Raw genomic sequence first — 7,579 nt, forward strand, 5'->3', positions numbered from 1 at the left:
GCACCTGCAAAGAAGGCTAGTGTGAAGAGGCCAAGGAAGAGAACTATCCATCTTGTTGGCAGAAACACTTCTATGTTTGAAGACCCAGAAGAAGCGGCGGAAGAAGCTCCTAAGGAGATCCCAGTTCCTCCCAAGAAGAAGAAATTGATGGCTGATGCAATGAAGTCTGCTCCTAAGCCTGTTGCTAAAGCAAATAAGGTTGTAGCTTCCAGGAAGACCACCAAAGATATACCTGCAGCTGCTAAGAGCAAAGGCCCTGCATCCAGTGCTCATGCTGCAGATGAGGAAGAAGATGAGAATGCTCCAGTTCTCATGAAGCTTAGACCATTCCTTCCACTCGATAATGATGCTCATCTAGTAGAAGAAGTTATCAAGAAGAGGAAGGATGCCGGACTAAGAAAGTGGAGAGCTATTGATCGATATGCTGTCAGAAGAAGAGCTGTTGTTGATCCAAGGTTTCACACCAAGGAACAACAAGATTTTTATGAGACTGTCCTGTAAGACAAGAGTCCTACTGTCAGTGGTATGAGGTATGCCGACTGGGCATACATCAAGGAAAATGAGAATTTCTTTCCACATGTTCAAGAGAACTTCAGGCTAGTTGACATAGAAGATTTTGTTGGGAAGGAGATGACCCCATGGAATGACGAGCTGATCATGCAATTCTATGCAATTGTTCACGTCTATGATGACTCTTTAGTCTGGATGACTAATGGTCACAAGTATGAAGCCACAATTGCTGAATGGGCTGCTATAATTGGTGTCCCCAAGCAGGAAGAATCTGATGTAGATGTGTATGCAGAAGCTAAGCAGAATCACAACTCCATGGACGATATGTACAAGACCATTCCATATCAGTACTTGGCCAGTCACAAGTTTGGTTCAGTATATTTTCTGCAAGCTGGCATTCCCACGACGAACACTATACTGCGATACACCCTCATGCCTAAGTCAGGAGATGAGAAAACGATTAGAGGATATTCTATCAACCTGCTGCACGTGCTTGCTACCTATACCAGATTTTTGAGTGATGGATTTGATAGTTGAGACTATCCGAAGGACTGCTGCGGATCAGAAGAGAGCCTATGGATATGCACCTTACATTCAGATGCTCATCAATGCCAAGCTTGGCAAGCATGCATATGTACTTGATCGTCCCCATCTACCTCTTTAGCCTGAATTTGAAGATAATGAGGTTGTGATGGATGACAATGATCCCAACTCAGCTGCATCAAGAATGGCAGCAATGGTAGCAGATGCCGAAGCTGCTAGAAATAGGCCACCTCCAGTTCCACAGGTCAGAACTCAAGCTAAGCAAATGGCATTTCTAGTAAGCACTGTCCAAGGCATGGACAAGAACATCCAGGAGATCATGCAAAATCAGAAGAGTCTTGAGAGAGTTGTGGAGACAAAATTTCACAACATGGATGTGAAGGTAACTGAGTTGACCACCATTACCAGACAACTTCAGCATGAAGTTGACTCTATGGAGATTCCATGCTCAAAGGATGAAGATGACGATGAAGATGATGATGATGACGAGGATGAGTCTCCTCCTCCCACTACCACAAGGTTTAGCACCAATCCTCGGTCAGTTGTTGTTCCTGCTCACGAGACAGGACAAACATCTTTAGCACAAGCTTCAGCACCTTCAGTACCATCTCCAGCTCAAGCTCCTTCAGTATGTGATAACCCACAAGTATAGGGGATTGCAACAGTTTTTGAGGGTAGAGTATTCAATCCAAATTTATTGATTCGACACAAGGGGAGCCAAAGAATATTCTTGAGTATTAGCAGCTGAGTTTTCAATTCAACCACACCTGAAAGACTTAATATCTGCAGCAAAGTATTTAGTAGCAAAGTAGTGTGGAAGTAACAGTAACGGTGGCAAACGTGATAGTAGCAGTTTTGTAGTGATCGTAACAGTAGCAACGGAAAAGTAACTTAGCAAAGACCAATATGTGGAGAGTTCGTAGGCAATGGATTAGTGATGGATAATTATGTCGGATGGCATTCATCATGCAACAGTCATAACATAGGGTAATGCAGAACTAGCTCCAATTCATCAATCTAATGTATGCATGTATTCCATATATAGTCATACATGCTTACGGAAAAGAACTTGCATGACATCTTTTTTCCTACCCTCCCGTGGTAGCGGGGTCCTAATGGAAACTAAGGGATATTAAGGCATCCTTTTAATAGAGTGCCGGACTAAAGCATTAGCACTTAGTGAATACATGAACTCCTCAAATTACGGTAATCACCGGAAAGAATCCCAGTTATTGTCACCCTGGGGGATACGGATCATAACTCGTAATAGGTGTCTATAAGTTGCAAGATAGGATAAAGAACACATGTATATTCATGAAAACATAATAGGTTCAGATCTGAAATCATGGCACTCGGGCCCTAGTGACAAGCATTAAGCATAGCAAAGTCATAGCAACATCAATCTCAGAACATAATGGATACACGGGATCAGACCCTAACAAAGCTAACTCGATTACATGATAGATCTCATCCAACCCATCACCGTCCAGCAAGCCTACGATGGAATTACTCACGAACGATGGAGAGCATCATGAAATTGGTGATGAAGGATGGTTGGTGATGACAACGGTGTCGATCTCCTCTCTCCGGAGCACAAATCAGTCTCCAGATGTGCCCTCCCGAGGAAGAACAGGAGGTGGTGGCGTCTTCATATCGTAAAACGCGATGATCTCCTCTCTCTGATTTTTTCTCCATCGATAGGAATATATAGAAGTGGAAACGAAGCCGGTGGAGCCTCAGGGACCCCACAAGCTAGGGGGCGCGACCTAGGGGGCGCCCTGCAGGCTTGTGGCCTGGGGGTGGCCCCTCTCTGGTAGATTCTTTCACCGGTATTTTTTATTAAATCCACAAATATTCTCCGTAAATTTTCATGTCAATCCGAGAACTTTTATTTCTGCACAAAAATAACACCAAGGCAATTCTGCTGAAAACAGCGTGAGTCCGGGTTTGTTCCATTCAAATCATGAAAATTAGAGTCGAAAACAAGGGCAAAAGAGTTTGGAAAAGTAGGTACATTGGAGACGTATCAACTCCCCCAAGCTTAAACCTTTTCTTGTCCTCAAGCAATTCAGTTGATAAACTGAAAGTGGTAAAGAAAAACTTTTACAAACTGTTTGAGCTTATTGTTGTAAATATGCCTAACTTATGTTCAGATTTTCAGCTCGGGTTATAGACTAACCATATTCACAATAATATTTAGGTCTCATATTCGCTTATATCAATGGCATAATCAACTAGCACGCAATAGTAATAAGTCTCTCATGAAAAAAAATTAATCAAAACAATCATAATACAATGTGATAAACTAGTATCTCGCTAGCCCTCTCTGAGACCGCAAAACATAAATGCAGAGCACCTCCAAAGAACAAGGATTGACTAGGCATTGTAATTCATGGTAAAAGAGATCCAGTCATATTCATACTCAACATCAATTAATAGCAAAGCATACAAATGACGGGGGTGCTCTCTAACTGGTGCCTTTTTATAAGAAGTGGATGACTCAACAGTAAACTAAAATAGATGGGCCCTTCGCAGAGGGAAGCATTGATTTGTAGAGGTGCGAGAGCTCGAGCTTTTAAAACAGGGACGAATCAAAATTTTGGGTGGTATGCTGTCATTGTCAACATAACAACTAAGAGATCTCAATATCTTCCATGCTAAACACATTATAGGCGGTTCCCAAATAGAATAGTAAAGATTTTACTCCCCCTCCACCAATCAATCACATTCCACGGCGGGCTGAATCCACGGGTACCGTCCATACAAACAACAATCCTGGGGGAGTTTTGTTTCATTAAATTTGATTTTACTTTTGAGCATGGAACTGGGCATCCCGATTACCAGCCACTGTCTCGTGAATAATAGTGAACCAACACATATCTTGAGAATTACCCACCTAGCATGGAAGATACTGATAGCCCCTACTCACTACATGAGCGATTTGGGCATACAAAACAGAATATTTATTTGAAGGTTTAGAGTATGGCACATGCAAATTTACTTGGGACGATAGGTAAATACCGCATATAAGTAGGTGTGATGGACTCATATGGAACAACTTTGGGTTTATGGAAATGGATGCACAAGCAGTATTCCCGCTTAGTACAAGTGAAGGCTAGCAGGAGACTAGGAAGCGACCAACTAGAGAGCGACAACAGTCATAAACATGCTTTGAGATTAACCAACATTCAGTGCAAGAATGAGTAGGATATATATCACCATGAATATAAACATCGTAGAGGCTATGTTGGTTTTATTTCAACTACATGCGTGAACATGTGCCAAGTCAAGCCACTCGAATCATTCGGAGGAGGATACCATTCTATCATACTACATCACAACCATTATAATATGCATGTTGGCACTCAAGACAAACCATTATTCACTCCTAGCTAATTAAGCACGGCATAGGTAACTATAATCTCTAATTGTCATTGCAAACATGTTCAATCCATAACGAGTTGAATCCAGAACGATGAGCTAATCATATTTACAAAAACAAAATAGGCCGAGTTCATACCAGCTTTTCTCCATCTCCGTCACTTCATCATATATCGTCATTATTGCCTTTCACTTGCACGACCGAACAGTGTGAAAAATAATAATAATAGTGCACGTGCATTGGACTAAGCTGGAATCTGCAAGCAATAAATCAAAGGAGAAGACAAGGTAGTATGGACTCTTTGATAGATAAATGTAATGAATATGAGAGCCACTTAGCATGTCATCGAGGTCTTATCCTTACGACCTGTCAGTGTTTACTCACGATATAAGCCATGGGTAGGCTAAAGATATTAGGTGGAGAACGAAAGGACACCGACGGGCTCTTGGAACAGGGTTGGTACAAGCGAGGAACGCACGATGTATCCAGGTTCGGGGCTCTCCGTAATGATAATACCCCTAGTCTTGCGGGAATGTATAATGCACCAGAGTGGTTACAATGTGCTCCTTGAGCTGTTCGACGAAGGAGGAAGAAGGAGCTGCCAGCTCGCTACTGCCTTTCCTGTATGGATGTGTGTGTGTGAAGGATTGACTGACCCTCTGCATGGAGGGGGTCAGGGGGTTTTATAGACGAACCCACCAACCTACAATAAGGATAAAAGTACAGAAGTGGGACCCGGCTGGCAGCCTCGCCGGCTGGCTAGGGGGTCCACATTGGTCTTGTCTTGTCGCTGGAGGGGCCTGCTGGCTGCGAGGTCCCATCTGGCTATGGGACCCATCGGCCAGCCAATGAAGCTCTCGCGTAAGGCCGACGCAGGACATGTGTAGTACGTCTGGCGTCATCTTGCGAGATTCGTCATGGGTTGCCAGTACGGCCGTCTCCACTGTTCCCACACCGAGTGTGGTAATGGAGTGGGTGTTCGACGGGCTGATACTGTGCAGGGTTGACGGGTCGGAGCCGGAGTAGGTCAGTGGTATGGCCGCTGACACTGTACCTGTTGTGCGCTCCAATCTTGTACCCTTGCTGACGTGTATTCACCTTTAAACGTAGGGTCTCGTCATGACCTACGATCTGATGTGACTTGAGCTCCCTAGCCGGCTAGCGGCCTCACTAGCCTGCCTAGGAACAACCGTCTCGCCTCTAGCCGGCCGGCACATCCTAGGCGGCTAGAGGGAGGTAGCCGTCTCGCCCCTAGCGGGTAGGGGCTTCCAAGCCGGCTAGGGGGATTTGGTCGTCTCGCCCCTAGCCAGCAGGGATTGGGCCGTATAGAATGAGTTGTGATTTCCCTTCAATGTAGAAGGCAAAGGAGTAGGCTCGATGAGCCTACCCCGGGGTTATGCCCCCGTTAGTAGCCCCCGAAGCAGGGGAGGCCCGCCGCCTCGGAGCGGGAGGCCTCGCCGGCATGAGTTATTTGCTGTTGATCTTCTTAAGCCGCCCACGGCAGGAGGCGCCGGATCGGAAGCCGGATGGCTTCCAAGGAACGCCTCGGCTTCGCCGCAAGTTGCAGTGTTGCGCCACGTGCCAGGCGCCGGCCTGATGTAATGATGAATTGAACAGATGACGGGACTGGACCTGAGCCCTGGGTCCTGCCACGACGCCCCCTTGGCCCCCGTGCGAAGGATCCTCTATGGATTACTCCGCAACGGTTGGGCTCCAAGAGGCATAAATGCGCCGGTAATAATCGAAGGAGGTGGGCGTTATGCGCACCGAATCCCCACCCCCACGATCTATCGTGGGGGTTTAAATAGGGTGCGGGAGCATCGAGGAGGCCATTCGCCCCTTCTCGCCCCGCACCTGCGCCCCTTCCTTCCCTGAGCTTAGATAAAGAAGAAGCCCTGCTTCGTCTTCGCCGTCGCACAAGCCATCGCCGCCAGCCGCTTCCAGGATCATCCAGCAGCCGATGCAACCCCCGCCGATCCCGTAGGCAGCTCAGCACTTCCAAACACCCCAAGGTCACTTCTCCAACCTGGTGGATAACGTGTTGGCTGCGACCCGCCACTTGGAGTCTCTTCCTATTCGTGGAAACACCGCGCTTGAGTTAGAAGCAAGGAACACCATTGAGATGCTAAAGACAGTGGTGGTTCAGCAGGCACATTTTTCATATAGTCGTGATCGACTGCACTCCACGCCACAGGCAAGCCACACAAAGAGTCGCCCAGAAGATCGCCCGACAGTTTCCGGCGGCGGCCATCGACACCTACCTCAAGTCAACCCGCCCAAGCCGCCATCATTAAATGCTCATGCACTTGTCAATGCTGCACGAGCCGCCCGACGGGCAGAAGGAGAGGCGGCGACGACATTGGCGGGTCAGGGGGGTCCGCCTTATGCCCAGCTGGCTCCCGGGTATAGTGGATCGCGAGGAAGGAACGTAGGTGTCCCTGTCTATCATTTTCTCTGTGCAAGGAGTGCATGCCCAAAGACTTCAAGGGCCCTCGTAAGGTGCCCAATTACACACCCGATCTTGAGTCGGGGCATGGATTGAGAGCTACGAGCTGGCTATGGACATGCTTGATGCCAGTGATGCGGTCTATGCCAAGTATTTTACCATGATGTTAGAGGGGCCGGCTTGTACGTGGTTGAAAATTTTACCACCCAATTCCATCAACACTTGGGCAGAACTCAAGGAGCGTTTCATTAAGAACTTTCAAGGGACTTGCAAGCGTCCAATGACGATTGTAGATCTTCAACATTGTGTTCAGCGCGTTGATGAATAAGCCCATCACTAGACGAGGCGGGTCGCGAAGATCATCCATTCTTCGGATGACATCAAGGCACCTCACGACGTGCTGATCTTGGAGAAGAACTGCCATTTTCAGCCTATAGTGTTGAAGCTCGGCCGTCTTAAACGAAAGGTGCAGGATATGGGCGAGTTGATGGACACCTCACCATGTACGCCGAGTCAGACGGCATGAAGGATGTAGGCTCTGATGATGATAAGACCAGTGAAGTTAAAAGGATAGATAGAGCTAAGGGTCACTTCCAGACTCATGGGCGCGACAATAACCAGGGAGGTCAAGGAAAGAGGAGGCAGCAAGATGGCGTGTCTGATTTTGTTGCTAATGCTAGCGCCGGGTCTAGAAACCA

This window comes from Hordeum vulgare, chromosome 4H (genome assembly GCF_904849725.1).
Source record: "Hordeum vulgare subsp. vulgare chromosome 4H, MorexV3_pseudomolecules_assembly, whole genome shotgun sequence".
Classification (NCBI taxonomy): domain Eukaryota; kingdom Viridiplantae; phylum Streptophyta; class Magnoliopsida; order Poales; family Poaceae; genus Hordeum; species Hordeum vulgare.